This window comes from Aphelocoma coerulescens, chromosome 5, assembly GCF_041296385.1.
Source record: "Aphelocoma coerulescens isolate FSJ_1873_10779 chromosome 5, UR_Acoe_1.0, whole genome shotgun sequence".
NCBI lineage: Eukaryota > Metazoa > Chordata > Aves > Passeriformes > Corvidae > Aphelocoma > Aphelocoma coerulescens.
Window position 1 is genome coordinate 64,467,360 of NC_091019.1, and position 24,221 is coordinate 64,491,580.

The 24,221-nt window shown below is 48.9% G+C and overlaps 1 protein-coding gene across 7 annotated transcripts in view; it reads right to left on the minus strand.

Moving 5' to 3' along the window:
- Positions 1-20,890, minus strand: part of KTN1 (kinectin 1) — a 75,166-nt gene extending 54,276 nt beyond the window's left edge. For all 7 annotated transcript variants that reach the window (XM_069018574.1, XM_069018575.1, XM_069018579.1 and 4 more), the window contains exon 1: positions 20,790-20,890. The gene's annotated coding sequence lies outside the window, so the exon portion shown is untranslated. The remainder of the gene's footprint in view (positions 1-20,789) is intronic.
- Positions 20,891-24,221: the final 3,331 nt, after the last annotated feature.

Below are 24,221 nucleotides of genomic sequence, written 5' to 3' on the forward strand. Positions count from 1 at the left end.
GATCTTGAAAATTTGTCTCAGCCAAAGTCAATATTGAATGCTTAAGGGGGGGGAAAAGCTAATCCCCAAAGTAAATATGTAATTAAGCAGATTTCTCACAAGTGTAATTAAGTTGATCATTACAATACATTACTGCAAGAGTTACAATACCCAAGCACAAGGAGCCCAGCATAGCCCAGCTCTGCCCTGCTGCTGACACCAGCACACAGCCAGCCATGAACTCATGGGATGGACAGTCACACCCTGTCAGTCCCTACACATTTCCCAGCATCTGACACCAGATGCTCAGGTCAAACCACAGGCTCAGGGTAACATGTGCTGCTAAAGAGGTTCAAGGCTCAAAGGTCAGGAGGGCACAGTGGCCATCGAGGCGGGACATGCTCGCACAAAGTGGTTGCTGCTCCGAGACCAGAGAACAGAGACACATTTAAAAGCTTCAGCTGCTTCCAGAGGAGCCATAAATAAAGAATTACAACAGCTAGTCTGGGTGGGGAATGTGTGCTGGACTAGCTGAGGTCTGATCTCAGAGCTGGACAAGCAGTGCGAGCTCTGCCGAGCCTCCGTCCCCCACCCTGCTCCCCCTCCCTGCACTTCACCAAAAACAGGATCATCTCCCAGATCTGGAGCATGACACTGCAGTGATGAGGTCCAGAGCCTCTCCAGGCTCCATTCCTGCTCCTGTCCCCCTCCTGCTCATCGGGGCAAAGCCAAGCACAAGCCACGTGAACCCTTCCACCCCAAACACTCATCAGAGGCAGGTAGATCTGATCTCTGAATGCCATACACAAATCCAATTTTTCACATGCAAGCAGGGTCCAAAAAAACTAAACCCAAATAAAAGTCTCAGGGTTTAACTAGAATTGATTAAGCACACAGGAAAGGCAAGCAGAAGTTCTGCTCTGATGACCATACACTAATTTCTCATCTCAGCCCAGCAAGGGTATTTAAAACTCACTCTAGGAGGATCCCACTGCTGCTGGCTCAATGCAGAATGACAAAACAACATCCATCACACCACCCCCTGTCAAAACGTCTTTGCAAAGAGGCATCCTTGCCATGGGGTAAATTGGCAGTATTTTGGTTCACACACAGTTTCCAGTTGTCCTCTGACAATCTACAATTACTAAAACAGTTCCATCATTCCAATTGATATTTCTGTATTACACTGACAAGCCACCTAGGAAAAAACAATCTATAGGGGGGAAAAAGAATTCTATGCCATGCAAAAAGAAACAGGATGAAGAAATTCATTCTGTTAAAGCAGCAAAAAACAACTGCTACACTGACACACCTTCACCTACCAGCTTAACTGCTCCATTTAGTTTTACCATCCCGGTTAGGAGACACCCTCCCAAAAAAAAGCATTTCTCACACAGAAATGCTGCAATGGAACTTTTATCACTTGCAGCTCCCTCAGAGAACTCTCCAGGGCGGCTGCACCAGCTCCCCACCCACCCAAACCCACAATCCCAGGCAAGGCACTCCCAGTAGGAATCACACTGCACTCCCCTCTCCCTGCTGCCTACAAGAGGCACAGTGACTTTAGCTACATTTAAATTTCAAGGTATTTGGTTAAATACTCACCTTTCACTCGTATTTGATATTCGACCTGCTCTTGATCACATTTCTTAGAGTCCAGCACCCGTGCCAGGCTCCCCCCTTGCAGACATGCTCCTGTCTCACCCATAAATTCCAGACCTCACAACATCCCTTTAGTCATTCTGAAAAAGGGGAACAAGCTGCATCTGTCCCAGGCCGTGCACAGACCCAGTTACTGTTCCCATCCCGCCTTTAACAAAAGAATTGCACTTTTGTTCCCTAAACAGAGCCCGTGCCACAGAAAAAGGACTATTTCTGAACTCCAGTGTGCTATTACTGCTTGCACCTGACTTCCCCTGCCAGTTCATGCTGCCCTGGATTTTCTAACCCACCCTCTGCCTTTTTGAATTTAAATCTCAAGTTTCACTCTGTGCAGATACCACATTTCACAGGATACCCATTCAGTTTAGGTCCAGGGGATTAACTTACTTGAGAAGATAGAAATAAATTATAGCTCCATCTGGCTAATGAGTCACTCATAGCTTAGTCCCAGCACATGAGAAGCACAGTTTCTGTAAATGCTTGGGTCCCAAAATGCCAAATCCCAAATCTTCAGGGATTTGTGCCTCTTTGAAAAACTAACGTTAAAGGGGGCGAATATAGGTACCAAGGTGCCTTTTTTTAAATACTAAGCAGTTTTAAGAGATACCACATATGATTTAGCCAAGGCAAGAGCTCCTTTAATTGGGATATTTTCCTGAGATTTTCTCAAGCTGGCAAGCAGACTCACATCCAACAGTCACTAGGAACACAGCAAGCAGTCTCAGAGCAGTATCTGGATTCAATAAATTCCTCAAACAGATAACACTATTTTTGTTCTCCCTAATCTGCACACAGTTTGGAACACGCTCCCTATCAGCCAGCTGCAAAGAGGATCCTCTTGAAAACAGCTTCACTCCCAAGCTCATCCTCCCCCAGAGCTTTTTGGGAGAGGATGCCCAGCAACTTGGGCAACTAAAGCCAGACTCTGCAAAAGGCAAAGAACAAAATTAAATAAGAAGTTCGGCCACTCCATGCCTATTCCACATTCATACAGCAGGAGCAACCAGCTCTCTGTGACTTGTTCATGAGTATTACCTGACTAAAGCACTGCTGGGCTCAAGCTCTAGGAAAGGGGGCTGCCAGAAAAGCCTCAGGGTAGTTCATTTAACATCAGTGTTGGTACAGGACATGGGGAACTGCAGAATTACAGCTTAGGTTGGTTTAGTTTTAGGGTTTTTTAAGCAGCACTGTGTGTTACTGAAAAAACAAGATGGGTTTTTCATGCCCCAGGACAAGACACAAAAGACAGCAGAGCTGCTGTGATGTGACACAAAGGAGCTGTCAGAGCAGGCAGGGATTTTAGCCCATCAAACTTGCTTGAGTTCATTAACACCTGGCTAACTTCTGCAGGTGAGCCACACTGGGAAGGAAAGAGCCCCAGCTGGCCTCAGCCTTCACAAAACCACCCAGTCCAGAGAACACCAGCAAGGAGCTGACTGCACCGAGCAGTTTTTTACAGAGGAGAATAAAGTATTGCACATAAATCTCACCTGACAAGGAAAAGGCACAGTTCCAGTAAGATCACACAATCTCCTCACGGGTCAATTTATAAACTGCACAGTTTAAAGTCATGCATGAGGCACTCACCACACAGAAAAGCTGAAGGTCTAAACAGACCTTTGAGTTTTGATCCCAATGACAGTATCAGAGAATTACACAGTAGAGACATAGAAAATCCCGAGTTGGAAGGGACCCACAAGGATCAGAGCTCAACCCCTGGCCGTGCACAGGACACCCCAACAATCCCACCCTGTTCCTGAGAGCGTTGTCCAAACGCTCCTGGAGCTCTGGCAGCCTTGGGGCTGTGCCCATTCCCTGGGGAGCCTGTTCAGTGCCCCAGCACCCTCTGGGAGAAATCCTGATATCCAGCCTAAGCCTCCCCTGACACAACTTCAGCCATTCCCTCAGGTCCTGTTGCTGGTCATCAGGGAGAAGAGATCAGCATCTGCCCCTCCACTTCCCCTTGTGAGGAAGCTGCAGACCAGGATGAAGCCTGTCCTCAGTCTCCTCCTGTCCAGGCTGAACAAGCCAAGTGACCTCAGCCACTCCTCTCATGGCTTCCCCTCTAAACCCTTCACCACTTCCATGGCCCTTCTTTGGACACTCTCCAATACCTTTATAACCTTCTCATATTGTGGCAACCAAAACTGCACACATTACTCAGTGTAAAATTTAACCTACATATTTGTATTCTTTTTAAATTCTAGTTTTATATCTGTATTTCCATGCTCTGTTTACACCAATCCTCCCAAACCCAAGACTGAGGGGGGGGGGGAAGCAATAATAAACAGCACTTCAAGCTCTGAGTTTTTCATTTCCATACTTGCCCTGACAGCACAATTTGTGCAGCCACAGGAGAAAGCTGCAGACACTCAAAAACACCAACTGAGCCATTCAGGTATTAGAACTACTCTTCCCAGGAAGGAGACCTGTTCAAGGGAAGCTCAACAGTGCTTGACACCCCCTCCAAGGTGCTGACAGCAAGAGCAGAGAAAACTTGTCAATAAATCTTGCTCTTCACTTTATTTCACTGATACAATTAAGCCATTTGCAGAGCACAGGCTCAGTGCTTCAAATACCCTCTAGGTAAATATTTTCCATTCCAAACATGCCACTGTTTGTACCATCTGTTGGGCTCTGTCTGCTCTCAGTCGCTTGATGTTAGTTAACACAGACAAGCTCTTTATTAAATTCCAGAAAGAGTAGCTTTGCTTCAACAAAAGCCTTTACTTTCAGAGGGTTTTTCCAACACAGCTTCAGAGCCAACACCTGACAAAATGCTGCAGCAGTGCTGAGAGGAAGCTGGGAGCACAATACGGCTGCACAACCTCGCCACCAGTATCCAGCAGACGTCCTTGATCTTGTCCCAGTGCCAGCAGCAGGGAGCACCCAGGTACCTCCTGCAAGAGGTTTCCACCACAGCCCGGCTGTTTGGGCAAGTTCCTACAAGATAAGGCAGGGCAGGGATTCACCAGGTGGCAGCTGACGCCCTGAAACCACCTGGGCTGTAGGATAAAGCCCAGAACTGGAATTAGCATCAGTGAAAGTGGAGCGAGCAACCTCGCATTTAGCCAGGGATGAACGCGCACACGCCTGCTGCTGGCACAGAGGACAACCATGCTCCACGTTCCTGCCTGGCAGCTCACCCAAATATCCCAAAACTGCACAGACCCTGTCACAGCAGCACCCCATGGCATTCACCAAATCATGGGCACAAATACACTGGTATCAGGAATAGTGTGGCAGCAGGACCAGGGCACTGATTGTCCCCTGTGCTGGGCATTGATGGGGCACCTCCAGTCCTGGGGGCAGTTTTGGGCCCATCATAAAAAGAATGATGCTGAGGGGCTGGAGCAAGACCAGAGAAGGAAAAGGAGCTGAGGAAGGGTTTGGAGCACTGGGAACAGCTGAGGGGGTTCAGCCTGGAGAAAAGGAGGCTCAGGGGAGAACTTCTAGCTCTCCACAACAGGAAGGGGCAGCCAGGTGGGATTCAAGCTCTGCTCCCAGGGAACAAAGGACAGGACAAGAGAAAACAGCCTCAAATTGCACCAGAGAAGGCTTAGTTTGGATATTAGGGAAAATTTCTTCCTTGAAAGGGTGGTCAGGCATTGGCACAGGCTGCCCAAAGCAGTGGTGGAGTCCCCCTCCATGAGAGATTTAAAAGCCATGTGGATGTGGCACTTGGGGACATGGGGCAGTGGTGGCCTTGGCAGTGCTGGGGGAATGGTTAGACTTGATCTTACAGGGTTCTTCCAGCCTAAATGAATCTATATTGTTCAGCACAGGGTCTTAGGAAACCAAAACGTTTTTTGCAGCGTTTGTGAGGGGATGTTATTTGAGATAAAAGCCAGCATGCGTCAGGACCAGCGAAAGATGTCCTGGGCTCCACCAGATTCCAGAAACTGCAAGTTTCCCTTTAAACCACTACCAGCTAACACACACACCCCTATTATCTCCAAAGTCAGAAGATAACAAATTATCTTTACACTACCTTTTTCCAAAGGGCCTGTAAAGAATCAAAGGTTTCTTTCTTCCAGCAGGAATTACTCAGCAAGTCTGCATCTTCCCATCACTACTTCCAAGGAGTCCCTGAGGCTTCCCCAGCTCCTTCCTTCACGCATTCATGTGCAGACACGATCTGCCCACACCACCATGAACGACCTGAGAGGCATTTAAACACTCAAGCAGCCAGCTCAGGCTTTTGGGTAAGCATTTCCCCTTTCCCTACTCTCCACGCAGGCAGGGACCAGATCAGACATTTGCTCTTCAATCACCACCCGCTTCCATGCACAGGGAACTGGGAAGTGATACTTCTCAAAATAGGAAGGCATAAAAAAGATCACAGAATTTTCTCAAAATAATACTACAAGTAAGAGCCAAATCTAGCAGACTTATGGCCAAAGCTGAGTTTAGGTTCCCAGTTTGAGCAGCAATTCCATATGTCGAGTAGTTTTCGAGCATCTCCTGCAACATGAACCCATCCAAAAGCACGAGCCAGGTACAGAATTCAAGCTAGGACTCTTGGATCAGACAGGCAAAAGCATTAAACACACACAACCACACCTGAAATCTCCTTCTGCCCAGCACCTGGACAGGAGGGAGGGACCAGGCCACGCCTGTTTTATTCCAATTAGCCGTCTGGGAAGTTTACAGGGGTTTGTACAATCCAGGCTGTTGTGACACTCCACAGGAGCTCAGCTTTACCACACACAAAAGCCATTTACACAGGTTTAAAGCTGCTGTGCACCTCAACAAAGGCCTTAAGACAACTGTTGTGGTCTAGTGTATAAATGGACATTCACAGTATAATCTTCACCTTGGACCCATAGAAAGCCTCAGGGAGCAGCTACCAGTGCCTACAAAGCCAAGGGCAGTAAAATATAGGTCTGAGCCCAGCTGGGTTTGCTCACTTTAACACAGCTTAATCCCTTTTATGATGCAGGAGTAAGTTGCATTACTGTAAGTATGTTCATTCTGCACCTACCCCTGCCATGCTCTATTATACTCAATTAAAACAAGGTCTGCAGCACCCATGGGAACGATGCAGTTGACCATCCTCTGGTTGCAAATGAGGCAGAGCCCCAAATTCCAAGAAAAACAAAAAAGATTAAGGTCATCTCCTGAGAAATTTAGGGCTGCTACATCCTTTTCATCCCCTTACATCCAATTCCAAGCATGGAAGAAAATTCTTGGCTGTGAGGCTGGGCAGGCCCTGGCACAGGGTGCCCAGAGAAGCTGTGGCTGCCCCATCCCTTAAGTGTCCAAGGCCAGGCTGGAAGGGGCTTGGAGCAACCTGGGATAGTGGAAGGTGTCCCTGCCCATGGCAGAGGGTTGGAATAAGATGGTCTTTAAGGTCCCTTCCAAACCCAAATCATTCCATGATTCTGTAAAAGAGGAATGCAGGTATGAGCAGTAGCTTCTCAGTACTCAAATTCCTCTCATACCTTCACAGCAATCTGCAAAGAGAAAACAGCTGGAATTAAACATTTTCCCTTTCCCAGTGCATATAGCAAATGTAACTGTATAAATATACATTCTGTATTATGAATTCTTGTTTATATTTTTAAAAATAAATGTAAAATAAGAGGAGACAGAAACAAAAGAAGCAAAGGCCTTTGGTTTAGCTTTTTTCTTTTTTTTTTTTTTTTGCCTTAGCAGATTCTGTGAAAGTATGAATGGCATCTGAGCACTGGGAAGCTAATGCTCATTCAAAAAAACAACACAGGCTTTTATATAAAAGAGCTGCAAAGAGTCAAGGAGAAAAACCGAGTGTACTACCTGCCTGTGCATCCCAGGAGAAGTAAAATCCCCTCTCTGCAAGCTTTGCACAGCCCTAGCACCACGGTTTTCCCTCAGGCTGCATGGCAGCAGCAGCAGCCCCTCACCTCCCCGGGCAGGCACAAGCTGTCCTCCGGTCTGAATCCAGGGCAGAGCAGACGCCCTCGGCGCCAGAGCGACAGGAAAACCACGACAGATTGCTAAAGAGGATGGCATGTTGTTTATGGGTTGTGTTTCTCAAGTTTGGACATAACTGAGAAGAGATCAGTCTTAATTTATTGCTTGATTCTCCAGATTTCTACTCAACTTTGCCCTTAACTATACTCACCAGGCAAGTTTTTAGCTTACTCACTTGAATTCCTCCACACACACAAGAAAGTTTTAAACCTACCACTTGTTCTGCACCTCTCCAGACCGCCTGGTGCTAAAGCTTTTCTCCCAAATTTCTCACTAAGGCAGCCCCAGCAACAGAGAGGCAAAAAATACCCAGCCTTGAAGGGTGAGCAAGTCACTCAGAGCAACTTTAGCAGGTCCTTGTAAGTTGGATTTATTAACCTTTGTACCCCCACACCCCGAGGGTGCAGAGGCTGCCAGAACCACCCCAAACCGAGCCATGCACAGCCCAACAGTGGCACAGTGCTGCTTTCACCAAGTTTCCACCCACGCTGAACGAGGTCTCACAGGAACTCAGGGAAGGAGGAATGTGTGCACGGAGGTGATGGCACAGGAGGAAGACAAGAAACCTCAAAATAAATGGATTTGGAAAATTTCCTATAGTGATGTATCACCAAAGGTTTTCCTACAAGAATGTATTAAATTCATGATAAGAATATTAATCTTGTTCATATTAGAATTTCTTTCCACTACAAAAATAAATCAGGCAAAGATATTCTTAGTCTGAACACCATAAAAGTGACTTTATCCAGACTTATTTTTGAATGTATATTTAAGGGATGAGAACAGAATTCTTCTGCCAACAAAGACAGGTATTAACCTAAGAGAATCTATTTAGTTTCAGACTTCTTAACCAGACAAGATTTTACCCAAGTGTGTGCACGCTGTCCTTTACCCTGTTGCAAAAGGAACAAACACAGAGGAAATGACTAATCAAAGCAGCAGCACATTAATATATTTTGGTATGTGGAAAGGGAAAATTGTAGCTGGTATTTTTAACATTCCCAACAGGAGAATGCAGGGCCGTGCATACACCAGTCACCATGGAGGCCCAGAAGCTCCCAGCAGGGGAAAATAAAAAAGTGAAGCTGTGTCCTGAAGAGGAGTTCTGTATTTTCCATTTCCCAGCATGAGCTCTGCTGGAACAAGAGCCTGGAAAGGAGGCACAGCTGGGACCAGCAGCAATGCCTGAGTGATAACAGGTGCACTTTGCCTGAACTGTAGGGAAAAGCCAGCCAGGAGAGGTGCTCTGGAGGGAAAAGGTGAGAGTTTCTTGGAGCACTGCCACCAGCAAACACTCCTGTAAATCCCACTGCCACCCTGCCCTGCTGGGTGCCCTCATCCACAAGCTGATAAGAGATAGTGCAAGTGTTTCTGTGCCCCAGGTGGCATCCAGCAAGTCACAGCTCACCCACGTGCCATCCATCCCACACCATTACAAGCTTAATTCCCCCTCAAAGCTCTCCATTCCCTGCACAAGCAAAACACAGCACCTTCACATCTTTCCTTGCAGTTACTCGGTCACTGAACCCACATGAGCCCAGCCACTGATGTCCCAGTTCAACTGGATTTAACAACTGGCTTTTAATCCCATGCTCCCCCCTGCCATGGGAAGTTCTTTGGAGCAGCCACAGTAACAGGCTTGCTCAGAGCAACAGGGCAGGAGCCTGACTACTGTGATAAACCCAAAATTAGAGTTTCCAAACCTCTTCCTAAAAGGGATCAAAACCAATCAATCCAGCAACAGCCCCGCACGGTCATTTGTGCAGTGGGATGGCACAGCACAAAAGCTTTGCTCGCTCAGGAAGAGGAGCTGGACCACTGCCTGTCTGTCCAGCTCCAATTGTTCCCACACTTCGTAATTACGGACTACAATTCACCCTTTTTCCAATGCCAAACCCCAAAAGGCTCGTAACAAAACCATTCTAAATACTAAATGGGAAGCTGAACCAACTGTAATCGTTCAGATTCCCCTCCCCTTGCTGCAACACTGCTGGATGCAAGGAGACACAGAGAAACTAATATTTAATGTTTTGCAGAGGGATTCGTGCTCAGCCACCCCATAACACAGCCAGAAGCCTGAAGCTTAAGCAGGTCTTTACCCTGGTATCGCAAAATGACAACCCCGGTCATTCCAGCAACAAGATTTTCCCATTATTTCTGTTCAGTGTGCTGTTCCACACAGCTATACAAAGAGGTTGGACCACTGACAAAAAAAAAAGCTTCGTTAACCTCTCAGTGACTCGACAATCCTATTGTTGAACAGCACTGGACAAAAGGAGAAGCCAGCAGCAGACGGATGCTCTCATCTATCTGAATTCCTAGAGGAAAATGAAATTGAGCTGTGCTGGGAACAGGCTGCACGGCAGAGGAGAGTTGTTAGCTCAGAGGGAAATCAAAACTTCAGTGATTGTGAATCATATCAGATCTAGATGCTTTCATGTGGTTTCTTCTAACTACCTGGAGTCTCAAGATATTATTTATTGCACACATTATGTCTAAGCAGTTGAGTGATTTAAGTTGTCTCTAAAGAGAAAACGTGCGATTGCTGTATCAAAATTACTGTCAATGTGCCACAGATGTAGCTAAATGAGAGCATCAAAAGGCAGCAAGTGAAACAAGATTGCTGTACCCCATCACTCAGGCTGAGTCTTGGTAATTCTTCAGCTGCAGAGGGAGAGAAATCAACAGGGAAGATCTTTCCTTTGTCACCACACACAGTACAATAAAAGAATGGGGGGGAAAAAGTACCCATCAGTTAAACAACCAAAATTCACAGAGTGAAAATAAATTTTCAAATATGCCAAGAGTTTAAAACTCAGGGGTATGCAGCTAGTTTCTCAACCCTGAGATTTTAAAAGGGCAGCTTCAGTTTAGGCTGGATGACAGGGGGAACAGAGACTCAACGCAGAGAAGTCAAAGTTCCTCTATGTTGACAGAGGCATCAAAAATGAAATTATCACCAACATGCACAGCATAACTACCAAACTAGAATTTAGGGAGTACTACAAGGCTGGAATTGCCTCCTCTTCAGCCCACGCAGCCGGGTAAGCACTGCATCAGCAGGTCTATTTTTGCTTTTAATACTCTACACCACAGTCATGGGTCAGAAAGACACAAAAACACTGGAAAATCCAAACAGCCAGGCTTTAGCAGGCATTACTTGCTACCCTCCCTTCCCCTGTGCACAAACAGCTCTGCTGCCCTGAACTGCACCCAAGGAACAGGACCCTGCCCAGCAGTTCAGGCTTCCTCTGCTCCCACCTTGCAGGGAGGGGTTGAAGCCAGAGGACAATGCTGGCGTGGGAACAAATGGGCAGCAATGGGCCATGGCTGCATTTTGGCTGCAAGTCAGGAGAAGGCTCTCAATCCTCGATCCAGTGAGGTGAGAGGCGCTGTAATGGTCAGCCTGCAGCCTCTGTACAGAGCAGGGGCACTGTATTTTATATCAGTCTTTTGCTGGTAGCAATCAATGAGTTTTAATCCACAGTCACATTAGGAACGACACCTCCAAAGAGGGTTGGATTTTATTCAAATGTGCATTAAATTTTAAATCGTTTGCCAGATTGAAGCATTGTTCACACTCTATTTACAAACCCTCTGAATGCAGGGAACATTTAGACTGAATTCAGGATTGAATTTGGACCACAGAAGGCTCTGCTGGTGATAGGCTTCCTAATACACTGGTATTTTGACTTTCTGCTCCAGCAGAAATTTGCACCAGCTGAAGGCTGAACAAACTTCCATCATGAAAACTTCCATAGTAGATATGAGTTTGTTTGACTGTTCCATAGCAAAGCTGTCTTTCAGCATTTATCCTACAGCATGTTATCATGCAGGCATAAAGACAGCACTTCTATACCCAAGTCAGATCCCTCATGCTGTAGGACATGGTGCTGTTAATACTCTTAAAGTTTCAAAATGGTTTAGGAACAAAGAGGCTTTAGAAGCAATCCCTGCAGCACTGGCACCATACAAGTTACACCAGTGCATTTCAAAGTATAAACTGCATCAGGAGCTGGAACTTCTAACTATTTAAAAGCACAACATGAAGTTTTAGAAATTGCTGCTGAACTGTGGTCGTTTCCCTGCTGAGGCAGGTGAAGTGTTAAGGTCTTTCTCTGCTCTCCTTTGAGACGCTGCACGTATCTCATTTATCGAGGGCAGCACTAAGAGCTCACCTCATCATCCATCCAAACACCTCCTGCACTACAACAAGAATTTCACTGGCTACAGCTCCACTGAGATGCCATCCTTTCAGCTTCCACACCAAGGGGATGTGCTCCTGAACAGCAGCACCACATATTCCTCCCCACAAGGCTTCTTTTCACCTTGTTAACCTCTCTGTGCTTCATTGACCAGTTCACTGAGGGCACTCACAGCTGAAGAAATGATACACAACTGGTGTCAACTCACGGTGTCATCACCCGGATCCTCTAGGCTCTGGCACGCAGCTTTAGCAGGTCACATGTTCTCAGGAATCAGTGCAGTGTTTCAGCAGACCCCAAGGCAATATCTGCATCTTAAAACACCCAGAGCAGGGGACCAGATTCCCCTCCAGCAGCAGGGTAAAGGCTCCAGCTCCTCCACAGACTTGCTTAATGCTTGAACCACACCTGAGCCACATGGTGAAGGAGCTTTCTTTTACCACCTTCCTCATGCAGCTGCTGATGCCCCAGGTGAGTGATGCTGTTGCTAATGTCTCTCTGAGCAGCAGCAGCCCAGGGGATGCTGCAACACTCCTTACCGGTCCCAGTTCCACAATCCAGTTCACTGCATAACCCCACACACAATGCAGTTTTGAGAGCTGGGCAATGCCACACAAGAACCCCGCAAAAGATGTGTCCAAAGCACATCTCTAAAGGTTTCCTGGTTCTTTCCACTTGTGACCATAAGGACCGAGATTGCAGGAGTTTCCTAAAGGAACTGGAAACAGTGAAATGCTTATTTGAAGAGTTTCAAATTCAAGTCAAGAACCCAACATCCCTGAGTTCTGTCCCCAAAACGGCCTCCTAACACAAGCACACACACCCGCCCCAATGTGCTCAGCACTGATCTGAATTCAAGAACATGCCAGGTTGTTAAAAAGGCCTAAAAATGTTCAGCAACAGAAATGCAGAGTAATTGAGGTCATTTCTCTCACGCTTCTCTGGGTTCTCACTCCCCTTGCTGTCCCACAATCTGCTCCTCCTTTGGCGTGCAAGAATTGAACAAACACTTCACTGCAACCACACAGATCTAAACTTATTTGCTTCCAACTTAAGTTACATCTCAAACTATTACTCCAGTAGCCTATAATCCCAAGCAGGGATTAAAAAAAATCTACTTAGAAATAGGTACACCAGACCTGAAGCCAAAAAAATTCTTCTTTTGGCACACAAACAGCATAGAAAAAGAGGCAGAAACTTGGAGATGGAGGGCAAGGGGCCGAAAAAGGCAGGATTGTAATGGAAACATCTGATCAAGAATTTTCACAAGCCTTTAAAACTTCTGAAACCCAACCCCTTCGCCAGCACTTCTCACATGCCTCAGACTGCAGACCATGTTATGCAAGTTCTAATTGTGCCTCCAGAACCCTCCCTGCCACCCACAGGCTCTACACCTCAGCAAATCCCTGTGTGGAAGTACACTGAGGCAGAGAAGAACCCTCCCACACCTGGCCTGGGGTGCTGCCACCTATGCAGAGAAAGCCTGGCCTTGTTGGGCATCTTGAACCAGGCTCTAACCCCTTAAAAGCTGCTAAAAACCCCTCAGGTTTTACATACACACACCAAGCTATAAAGGTTCACTAAATTTAGCACGCAACCCAATCCTAGTGGTAACATAGCACAAGCAGAAGATATGGAAGTGACCTTAGGTGAAGGTAACAAGGAAAAGCTGTCAGTACTCCCACTGAGCTGCCGTGGGAAAGCCCAGAGAACCCAATAAAATCCTAACAAAACCTCCATAAATCCATCAGGCAGCTTGGTGGTTTCCAAGGCTTTGAGATCCCACCTCCGCCTCTCTTCTGGACAATGCTGCTCATTGCCCATGCTAGGACAGGGTTGGGAGGAACCTTCTCAGCACACTTCAGGGCAAACAATTCTCCATGAGCTTAGAGAAGTGAAGGTTCATGGACCTCCACCACCACTGCTGTAAACACAAAACCAGGCAGCATGAAGAGAAAAAGCAGCACAGTCCTTTGTCCTTTGATCACAGCTGGAGCCACACGTGCTGCCAACAGGTGTTGAACCAAGTGAAGGTCAGTAGGTGTGACATGGGATACAGCACTGACCTCTAACCTCCCATTTTCTGCCAGGTCCCAGCACCACACCCCCTGAGAGCTGCAGACACTGCCTGCTCCAAGGACAGGACACACTGAGTCTCCCTGGAGAACAGCGAGTTAAAGGAGGCAAAAGAGTTCCCACCTAGTCCTGGGGAAAAGGGCCCTTCTTGGCACAGCACCCTAAACTCCGATCACTTCCCAGATCTGAAAATGCCCTGTGAAAGATCCAGTGGGTATGAGCTGCTGCAGCCATGGTGATGCTCTCAGGTACACCTGGAGCTGAAGCAGACAGGAGCAGCAGGGATGCTGCAGCTGGCTTCACGTACCTGTTTTTAGGTCCTCACACAGCATTAAAGGCAATGCCTACGTGAAAGCCAAGCTGGGATGTCCACATGCAACATTAAGTGATGGTTTAGTGGGCAAAGCAGCACTTAACACCAAGGCAGCCTTTCAAACTAGTTTGGGAGGCAAGAAGCAGCATCACTTTCTGGGGTCAGGCTTGGCCTCCCACCCACACCAAAGGAGACCCTGCAAGGAAGGGGCACCTGGGAACTGGCTGCTGCAGGAAAGCAGTTTCATGTCGTATCACAGAATGGTTTGGGTTGGAAAGTGACCTTAGAGATCACTGCATTCCAAGCCCCTGCCACGGGCAGGGACACCTCCCACTATCCCAGGTTGCTCCAAGCCCCATCCAACGTGGCCTTGGACACTTCCAGGGATGCAGGGGCAGCCACAGCTTCTCTGGGTAACCTGTGCCAGGGCCTCACACCCCTCACAGGGAAGAATTCCTTCCTAATACCTAATCTAAACCTCTCCTCTCTTCATTTAAATCCATTCCCCTTTGTCCTGTCACTATCTGACAATGCAGCTCACCCACCAGCTGACTGCCAGGGGTTCAGGTCACAGATGGGACCAAGAGAAAGGCACTACCAGCTGCTCTGCTGGTGACCCCCTGGCATCTTCACCTGCAGGTGCTTGGCCTCTGCTTTCCCTCCTGTAAAATGGGCAGCTAAGTGCCATGCCAGAGCCTGGCAGCAGCACAGGACAGGTGCTGATGGAGAAACATCCATGTGAGCCAAATGCAAGACATCAGCTTAAACACTCCTGCCACCCAGCACTTCCCACCCAAAGCCTGGGAACCATTCACTTCCTCCAATAAATTGGACTTTTTAATCTGTTGTCATCAAGTGTAGACTTTCCAACTTAAAACCCCACGGCAAATAGGCTGGGAAAGAAAACTAGTCATGGCTAGTGGTCAGATCAAACCAGTAACAATAAAATTAGGAGCTGACTGATATTATAGGCTCTCTTATGAGTCAGTCACAATCTGGTCCAATCCTGGTGAGCTCCCTGAAGAGCTGCACCTTGTGCAATAGCTTAGTCATCATCTTCCTTGACAGCTACGCACTTACAAACAGATTATGAGTCCACTCACACTTTCCCATGAAAATTTTCCTCCCTGCCCTACTACAAGCAGGATGGAGCAGAGTGGTGCCAGCCTAGGAGTGGGCAGCTTGTCTCTTGCAGGGGAGGAGATAAAGCTTTTATCTCCCAGACTCAACAACTTCCTTCCTGTGTGGTAGCAGGCAGACAAAAGACACCTCTTCACACCACAGGCAGGAACGAGATGTACTAAAATTTGTCACAACCCTGAAATAAAATGCCCTGCTTACCGTTTTCAGTCCATACAGGAGGGTGTAAAACAGAATTAAGCCAGCATTTCTTCTACAAGGAACTTGCAGGGTGGGATTTGGAAGCAAAAGAATAAGGAGCCCAAAATAACTCGGGTTGAGTTTATATTGCTCTGGCAGCTAAGCAAAAGTTGGTAACACTGGACTGAGGTATTTCCCCTCTGCAGGATGAGAGCTGGATTGTTTTTGGAAGCACCATGAATCAGGGGCATAAATATACCAGGCTTTAAGAGCCTTTGACACCCACGTAATTCTGAACTCCAGCTTGATTTTCCCTGGGTCGTTCAACACATGCTCAGCGAGCTGGACATGAGACAGGCAGGCTGAGAAGGTCAGCTATTCAATTAATAGGTGTGATCCCAAAACCAGAACTTGTGTTTTGCTGGATAACATCAACATATCTCTTCTGAGAGAAAAAGAGCCTTCCCTGATGCTCCATTAGTCATTCAGCTACAACTTGAAGGAAAAAGGAGTTTTGCTCTATTTCCTCAACTTCACAGCACAAAAGGGCTTAAAGATGCTTCCTGCAGCAGGGGAGCTGTGATGCAGCAGCTCCAGCAGAGCAGTGATTTGCAGGATTCCCTGGCTGCAAGCAGATCCAGACAGGAAAGCCAGGCAGCAGGATCAGCCAGAAGGAAGGGTGTCCAATGGAAAATGACAAAAAAACCCTGCAAGAAGAGCTGTTCCCCATGCTTTAGTACCACCGAAAATCCTGCACACCTGAGAGCAACCACAGCAAAGAGCTGTAAATGTAAGAGGACAATGCTATTTATAATAGGGACTATTAGTGCAAGAAAATGAGTAGCTTGTCCACATGACTGATTTACAGACACTTTCTCCGAGTTACAATGCAGCCCCAGTGATGCAGAAGCAAAGATGAGCTTTCATTTGAAACAGAAAAAAATGTGATTCCTTTAAATAAATCTTCACGGGAAGAAAAGGAGAAGAAACTACTTTTACTTCTCTTCAGTAACAGCAAGTTAGAGCTACAGATTTTGGTAAGCAGTGTGGCCACAAAGCACTAACAAAAACAGAGAACATTGCAGAAAAGGAGGAGGAGAACCACAAAGAAGTAACGTTTTGGATTGCCCCAAAAGCCTTACAGCTCCTGCCCCTCTCCTCTCCCTCCCACTGCACACTCACTGCACAGCAAAACTCAAGGCCTGAAGCACCCAAACTACTTCTTTCATCATATAGTGGCAAGGAGATTTATTTGTGCTAGTCAGAGACTGTTTCCAGAGTTTTCACATGCACACAGGTAACAGACACCATTCCTCTTTTTCCCTGTTTTCTACACTATCTAAGAGACTTTAAAAAAACCCCTCACCTCTAAATTGGAAGCATTAAAATGGATCATGAGATTTGCATTCTTTAGCACCTCAGATTATATTAGAGTTTCCACTGCCATGACTCCCCCTTCCAAGTCCCCACCAAGCTTCAAACACAGACTCCTCATATCTGAGTGGACTTTGGTATTTCTTGTACCAAGACTGGAGCATCCAGGCCGACAAGACAGCCAAGGCAGTGGAATTTTTGCACTCCCAGGAGATCTCTGTTTAATTTTGCTGTATGGAGGGATCCTGCACCAAGCCTGCCCTCTGCCCAGGACCTATTTTAGGGACTGAGCTGACCCAACAGTGCCCCCGTAAGCTCATTTATCGAGATTCACTTATTCATTCTAATATAATCTAATTAGATGCAGCAGTCCCATACACAGGCATGGCAGTGACCAGGCAAGGATGAGCTCAAACACAGGGAACCCAGCCCAGGTGCTACTTAAGTTCTCACAGAGAGGGGGAAATACCCCTTGCAGAGGAATGGCAGGAATTGCAGATGCCTGTGCACTGTCTCAGAGTGCACCTGGATCCGCTCTGCTTCTTCCCTCCACCAGGTAAATAACAATTCCTCAACTGGAAGCAGCAGCAGAGTCCAGATCAATGGACAGCACTTATCGATGCAAGGGCTGCTGCTCCTGCTCTTAAATCACTGGAAATGGGGGCAAAAAAAAAGAACAGGAATCAGTCTCTCAGGCAGCGCCCACGCCAGCAGGCACAGATGCGTTCCCAAACTGCAGACCACAGGCATCAGCCTGGAAAACGTGCCAAAGAGTCCACATTGTAAGAAAATACTTTAAAGGCTCCATTCTGGAAAGAAATAGGAAGTTTTCAAAGCTCCCAAGTACCCTCTCTCCTGCCACCAGCTGTAGTTCAGGCATGCTAACAGGAAGAAGCTTTTACATTTCTAAAAGCATAAAGAAATACTTTTTTTTTTTTTTTTAAGTCCCCATGTGTTTTATTTGCTTGGACATCTTGTATAACGATGAGAGAAGAAGCAGATTCCTAGGAGTCATGGGCTGGTAATTCTCCAATTTATCATCTCCATAGTTTATGCACAGTCATTAACAAGAGGTGATTTGTCTGGGACAGATTTAGCCCAGCAACTCCCTGTCTCGTTAGCCTGAAACAATCACCCGAGGAATGTCAAAAGGTTTGTGAGCTTAGTACAGCAAGCAGCCCCCTCCAAAATATTCCTACTTTTAAAAATAGTCCAATCCTGCTGCTTTGCCAAAGCAGAGCAGGAAGTTTAAGAGCTAAACACAGATGCATAAAATTCTCTTTATATTAAAAGATATTCTGATGGGTAAAGGCAAAAGGTTGTCACTGACAAGGAAATCCTGAGAATATCGATAAGAGAACAGCACAAGGAGACTTAAAGACTTTGACTTGGTTAACCTATGAAAACAAGGGGTCAAGAGGGGATCCGATTGCTCTAATTACATCAGGAAGGGAAAACAATCATTTAAACCAAATGGAAACACTAGAACCAAAAACAAATTACACAACCAGGCCACGAACATCGTGAGGATGGAAATTCAGCAACTGCTCGAGACTTCAAGGAGGTTCTCCAACAGCTCTCCCACAGAGATGGAGAAAGAATAAACGGATCGAGTTTCACCTTGGAAGTAGTTGTGTTATGAAAGGCATCCACAGCACGGATGGGTGCTAAAAACAGGGAAACTAAACTTGATTTGGGTTGCTGCCACAGCTTTTGGAGTGCGGAGCGGGATGAAGAATTACCTCCTCCTGCCACTCTGCCTTCTGCTTCCTCCCCATCCCTCCGGGACAGCACAGGGGGCATTCACACTATTTACTCAGGCACATCACTGGGGTATGACCAGGGAACTAAACTTGGGAGCTGAAGCCTCACAAAGTCAATGGTGAGAGGTGGGTGCCTTGGCAGCAGCGCGGGAAAGGGATTAGGAGCCACCAAGTTTGATGCTTAAAATAAAACGCACGTCCTCTCCCCCGTGTCCTCGCGCTTAAGGGTCTTGGGTGTAACTTAAACACAGACCTGGCCATCACCACTGAAATTCACAGGGAATTCCAGTTCCTAAGGGATTTTTTTAGCCCCGGGTTTACAGCAACCAGGGTCAAGAATGATTAGACCTTTTTGATCCATAACCACCAAATCTCCAACAGCAAGAGCAGATGACGCAAACGAAAGCTGTTACCGAGCTAACCAAGCAATACCACAGCTTTACACAGGCTTAAGCAAGTCCTTCCCTTTTCTTCAAGGGGTGTCAGAAACAAAGCAGTCATCAGGTCTGTAACAGGGGTTTTGTGACAGTGGGGGATAAAGGATCAAATTAAAATCTCATTGTGTCCTTCAGACCCTACTGCTGCTATTTCTGAGAGCAGAAAGCATCTTCTTGAGAGCAGCTAGAAAAGGGGGGTGGTAGGAAAAAAAACTACCAAAAAAGGTATTTGGTAATAACTCTACCGGAGAATTAAGTGTTTCTCTCCAATCCCCAACCTTTCACTGCTGCAGTTACACACAAAAGTTATTTTAATCACAGTATGCAGAAAGCAGCATCAGCATATGAGGCAAGAGAAAAAATATGTGGTAAAGCAAGTTGCATGGCCTGTTCGCGGGCAGAAATTACAGCGCAGTTACAGGCAAGAGGTCCACGAGGCAGAGAAACACTTCCAGCCCAAGCCAAACAGGAGGATGATAGTGATCTGCCGAGAGAAAAGGCAAGGAAAATACCTGAAAGGATGTGGAAGACAGGAACTGAATCCCTTCTCAACTTTTGCAGCAATCAGTTCAGACTGCCCAGCGAGAGATTTTTGCCTTGTCATAGGTAAAGAGATGTCAAACAGAATAGTTATGTCGACTAAATACCATTTGTGTTGGTGGACAGAGGCAGCAACGGCAACGCTAAAGGAATGGGGGAAGGGAGAATTTTGAACAGAAAAGGGCTACAGCAGGGCATCAGCTCAGCTCCTCTTCCACAAAGAACGAAATGATCTTTGAGGTTTTCTAACAGTGACCTCAAAATACACAGCACAGCCTTTGGGGGGGGGGTGTGGGGGAAGAACGGTTATAAAATGACAAACCTAAAGCACACGGGTGGATGCACATCACTAGAGAGCAGAACTTGTCACTGTCTAATGCAGAAAAGATGCTCAGCTACGTTATTCTTAATAACCACCTACTCAATTAAAATACTTCATCAATCGAAGGCAGCCGGGTACAAAAGGTGTAGCCTTGCCGCCTTAACTCCTCTTTCCTTCTCAACAACTTGCACGCTGGAAGAAGGGAGTAAGCTGTGAGTAGAGAAGAGGTGAGGGGGCATTAACACCTCCAGGGTTAACAGAGCTGCACACAACCCATACGGGAGCCGTACCAAAGGGCACAGGCAACCTCAAAAATAAAACACCGCTGACAACATCACCTACGAAGGTGGGGAGCAGCATTTGCGAGCATGTGACACCAGTACAGGCACCCAAGCCGGGCCAGACCGCGGTAATGAAGCGCAATGCTCATTAAAGCTCGTACGGCCACCCGGGCGCTGCAGCATCCGCTTCTCGCCAAACCTCACCCGGGGCTCCGACAGCCACGGGGAACGCTCCGGAATCACATTTCGGGCGTCGCTTCTCGCCCAGCCGCCCCTCGGCGAGCGGTTCAACGCAGCACGCTCCGGGAACACCGCGGACACGGCGTGTTTGCCCCGCTTCACCCGGCTCCGGGGAGATGCGCTCGGGAGGCACCGGAGCCCCACCGGAGCCCCCCGAACCCCGCCGGCCCCACGGCGGCGGCCTCTCCCCGGCGCGGGGCCGCGCTCGGACCTCCCCACGGCCGGGCCGCAGCCCCGGGCCCGCCGAGGCCTGGGCCCGCCGCCCCTCGCCGGGAGGCCCCGGCCCCGCTACGACCCGCGGCTCCCCCCGGGAGGGACTCACCGAGACGGCGGCGGGCAGGGCAGGGCCGGGCCGAGGCTGCGGGGACGGAGCGGGAGCGGCCGGTGGCTGCGCGGCGCGGGCGGCAGGAAGGGGAGGAGGCGGCCCCGCACGTCCGCCGCGCCTGCGGCCGCCCCCCCGCGCGTTAAAGGCACCGGCACCGCCCCGGCCGGGAGCCCCCGAGGGCCGCCGGCACCCCCCGGCCCTGCCCGGCACGGACCCCGGCCGCAGCCCACCCACGGGGGAGCCCCAGGAGCGGGGAGCGCCCGCCCGGCTTTGCCACGTGTGTGGGTGCATCACCCAGAGCCGCCCGTGCGCTGGGGGATCGCTCCCCGAGCTCCCCACGTGGGGACCCCTCACCTGGTCCTGAGGTTCACCCACCGAGACTCCCCCCACGTGGGGATCCCAGGGATCACCCACCCAGACTCCCCCTACGCGGGGATCCCCCGGAATCACCCACCCAGAGTCCCCCTACGCGGGGATCCCCCGGGATCACCCACCCAGACTTCCCCCACGTGGGGATCTCACCATCCCCAAGCTCCCCCATGCTGCAATCCCTCACCTATTCCTGAGGATTAACCACCTACACTTCCACCAGGCGGGGATCCCCAGGGATCTCCCCACCCATACCCCATCCATGGACAGGGATCACCCACTCAGACCTCCTGCACACAGGGATCCTCCCACCCAGGTTTCCCGCACGTAGGGAACACAGGTACATCCACCCAAACCCCACCCAAGCATGGGAACCACCTCTGGCACGCAGGTCTCCCCAGGGATCTCCCCACCCATGCGTGGGGACCATTCTCCCCAGACTTGCCTGATGCGGGGATCTCACTGCCCAGACCCACCAGGCACAGGGATCGCCCATCCAGACCCCCACCCTCCTTAATTACCCCCCCCCCCCCCCCAGTTCCAGCCAGTTCCCACCATATCCCTCTCCACCCCCCTTCCCAGAGCAGGCAGGGTGGGCGGGTGTGGGGATTCCAGGTGCCCAAGGCAAGCAGACAGAGCACACCCCAAGGCCTCCTCCAGGACATGAAGGAGACCAGACACCTCATGACCAGGAATAGAGCTTGTCCTTCAATTTCCCTTAAATGTCTTAAAACTGCCTGGCAGCCCTGCCCGCAGCATAGACATACCAGGGGCTCATTCAGGAACATCCCAGCAGTCTGCGGAGTCTGCAGGGAGGAAGATTAACAGGATTTTTTCCAGCTCTGACTTCTTAGAGCCCCGAGTTCTTCTTCCCTCTGACGTGGATCCTTCCCAAAGTGCTCACAGGGCAGATTTCCTTCTCCCGCCTCAGCTCAGCGGCTGACCACGGATCTGTGGGTACCCACGGGGATGGAAACTGGTGCTCTGTCTGTTACTTGGGGACAGCGAAACAGCCCAAGAAGTCACCGAGGGCACCCGTCCAGCTCCATCGCTGAGGGACTGACTAACTCTCAGCTTCCTGGAATCCCAAACATTTTGGGGAAAACACAAGAATATGCACCTTTTTTGGCTCAGCAGGACAGCTGAGCCAGCGGTGGCTGGGGGGGAAGTTCCGATGCTGGTCAGGTATCCACAGTGTCCGGTTGCAGCCGGGAGGCAGCCGGCAAAAGGGAGTTATCCCAGCGCAGCAGAGAGGCTTTGCACGCACCCTCCCATCATTTCTTCAGATCTCTGGCAATGAGGAGCCTGGTTTGACTTCCAGGTCCTGCTGCTCAGAGCAAGCCATATGTTTATTTGTCCCAAAGCATCTTTGAGAAATCAACCGCTCCGTAGCACTGGGTATCAAAGAAGGATTTGCATGGAGCTGCGGGGAGAACTCAGCATTCCCCTCTTGGCCAGCCATGCGTGTCACTCAGCTGCAGGCTACAGCCGCATTCCCAAACTATCCGGAGCAAACAAAGGCAGCGGCATGAGGCAGATGCTGACGGAAGCTGTGCCTTTGCCTGGGAGCTGAAACGGGCCTGGAGGCGAGGCTTCGCTGGCGGGGTGGCCACGGGGGTGTGGAGGCGGCCGGACACTTGGAATGTGTGACCGGCCTTCAGCTGGCCAGGCAGCGTTTTGCTGCTTCATCCTGGAGCTTCCCTGGCTCAGCACATCCCGGCCAGTCACTCCACTCTAGCAGGAGCGCTGCTGAGAGCAGCACACGAGCCAGCCAAAGGCAGCATCCCCACCCCACGCTTCCAAGGTGAAAACTGAAGGCCAAATATTCCTCATATTAACCATTCCAGGAGTGGTTGTGGCAGGGCTCAGCAGCAGCAGATTCTGCAGATGTTTAATTGCTCTCGTCCACAGGAGAGTTTTCCAGCTGGCATCAGAAGCAAATCGCCACTTCCCAGGAATGGGATTTGCTGCCTCCCAAAAAGTGGGTGGGGGTCCTGCTAACAGAGAGAAAAACACTGAAGCCACGAGCCTGGGAAGGGCGTTGGAGGGACAGGGCTGCCTGTCCTGCCAGGAGTGGAGCCACAATGGAAGAGCCGAGTGTGCAAATCAGCTGCTACAGCTACAGAGGGGACAGGCACCGATCTCTGCACTCTGTGACCAGTGGCAGGACCCAAGGGAACAGCTGGAGCTGTGTCAAGAGAGGCTTAGGCTGGATATCAAGAAAAGGTTCTTCTCCCAGAGAGTGATTGAGCACTGCCCAGGCTCCCCAGGGAATGGTCACAGCCCCAAGGCTGCCAGAGCTCCAGGAGCATTTGGACAATGCTCCCAGGGATACACAGGGTGGGATTGTTGGGGTGTCTGTGCAGGGCCAGGAGTGAGACTCATGATCCTTGTGTGTCCCTTCCAGCTCAGGATATTCTCTGATTCTATGATTCAGAACTTTCTCCTCTTCCTCCTTCCAGGATCTGGAGTTGATTTCCTTGCTGGGTGGTCACTGCTTGCTCTGAAGGATTTCAGCTGAGAACATTCCATCTCCTACCATCTCAGAAATCTCCAGTTGTTCACATCTTATGGATTTGCCACAACATCACAGCATAAAGGACCTGAAAATGCTTTTAAATCCCATGTCAGATACCATTACCCAAAATGTAAGGCAATAAACTATCTCAATTGTGTGGATTGGGAAACCTGGTGGAAAACCTCACCGGAGAGCCACTGCTGTGCTGAGCAGCCGGGCAGGCTAATGGGGCTGAATGTCCCGACTGCAGGGAGGAAATAATGCAAACAGCCACTGAAATCCCACTCACATTAGGCAGCCACTCATGGGGAAAAAGAAAAGGTTTTAAAATGCCGCAGGAGCCCCAAGTCATTAGTTTTGTCAGGAATTTTGCTTTCTCAGATCACAGGGAAAAAGCCTTCAGATCTGTGGATTCAGAGGAAGCCCGAGAGAAAGGCAAGCTATGCACTGAGCAGGGCTGTAAGTCATGGGGGCTGATTACTGTTAATGTAGCATTTTATATAAGAATGTGAGAGATCCTTATCAATGCCAGAAACAAATGC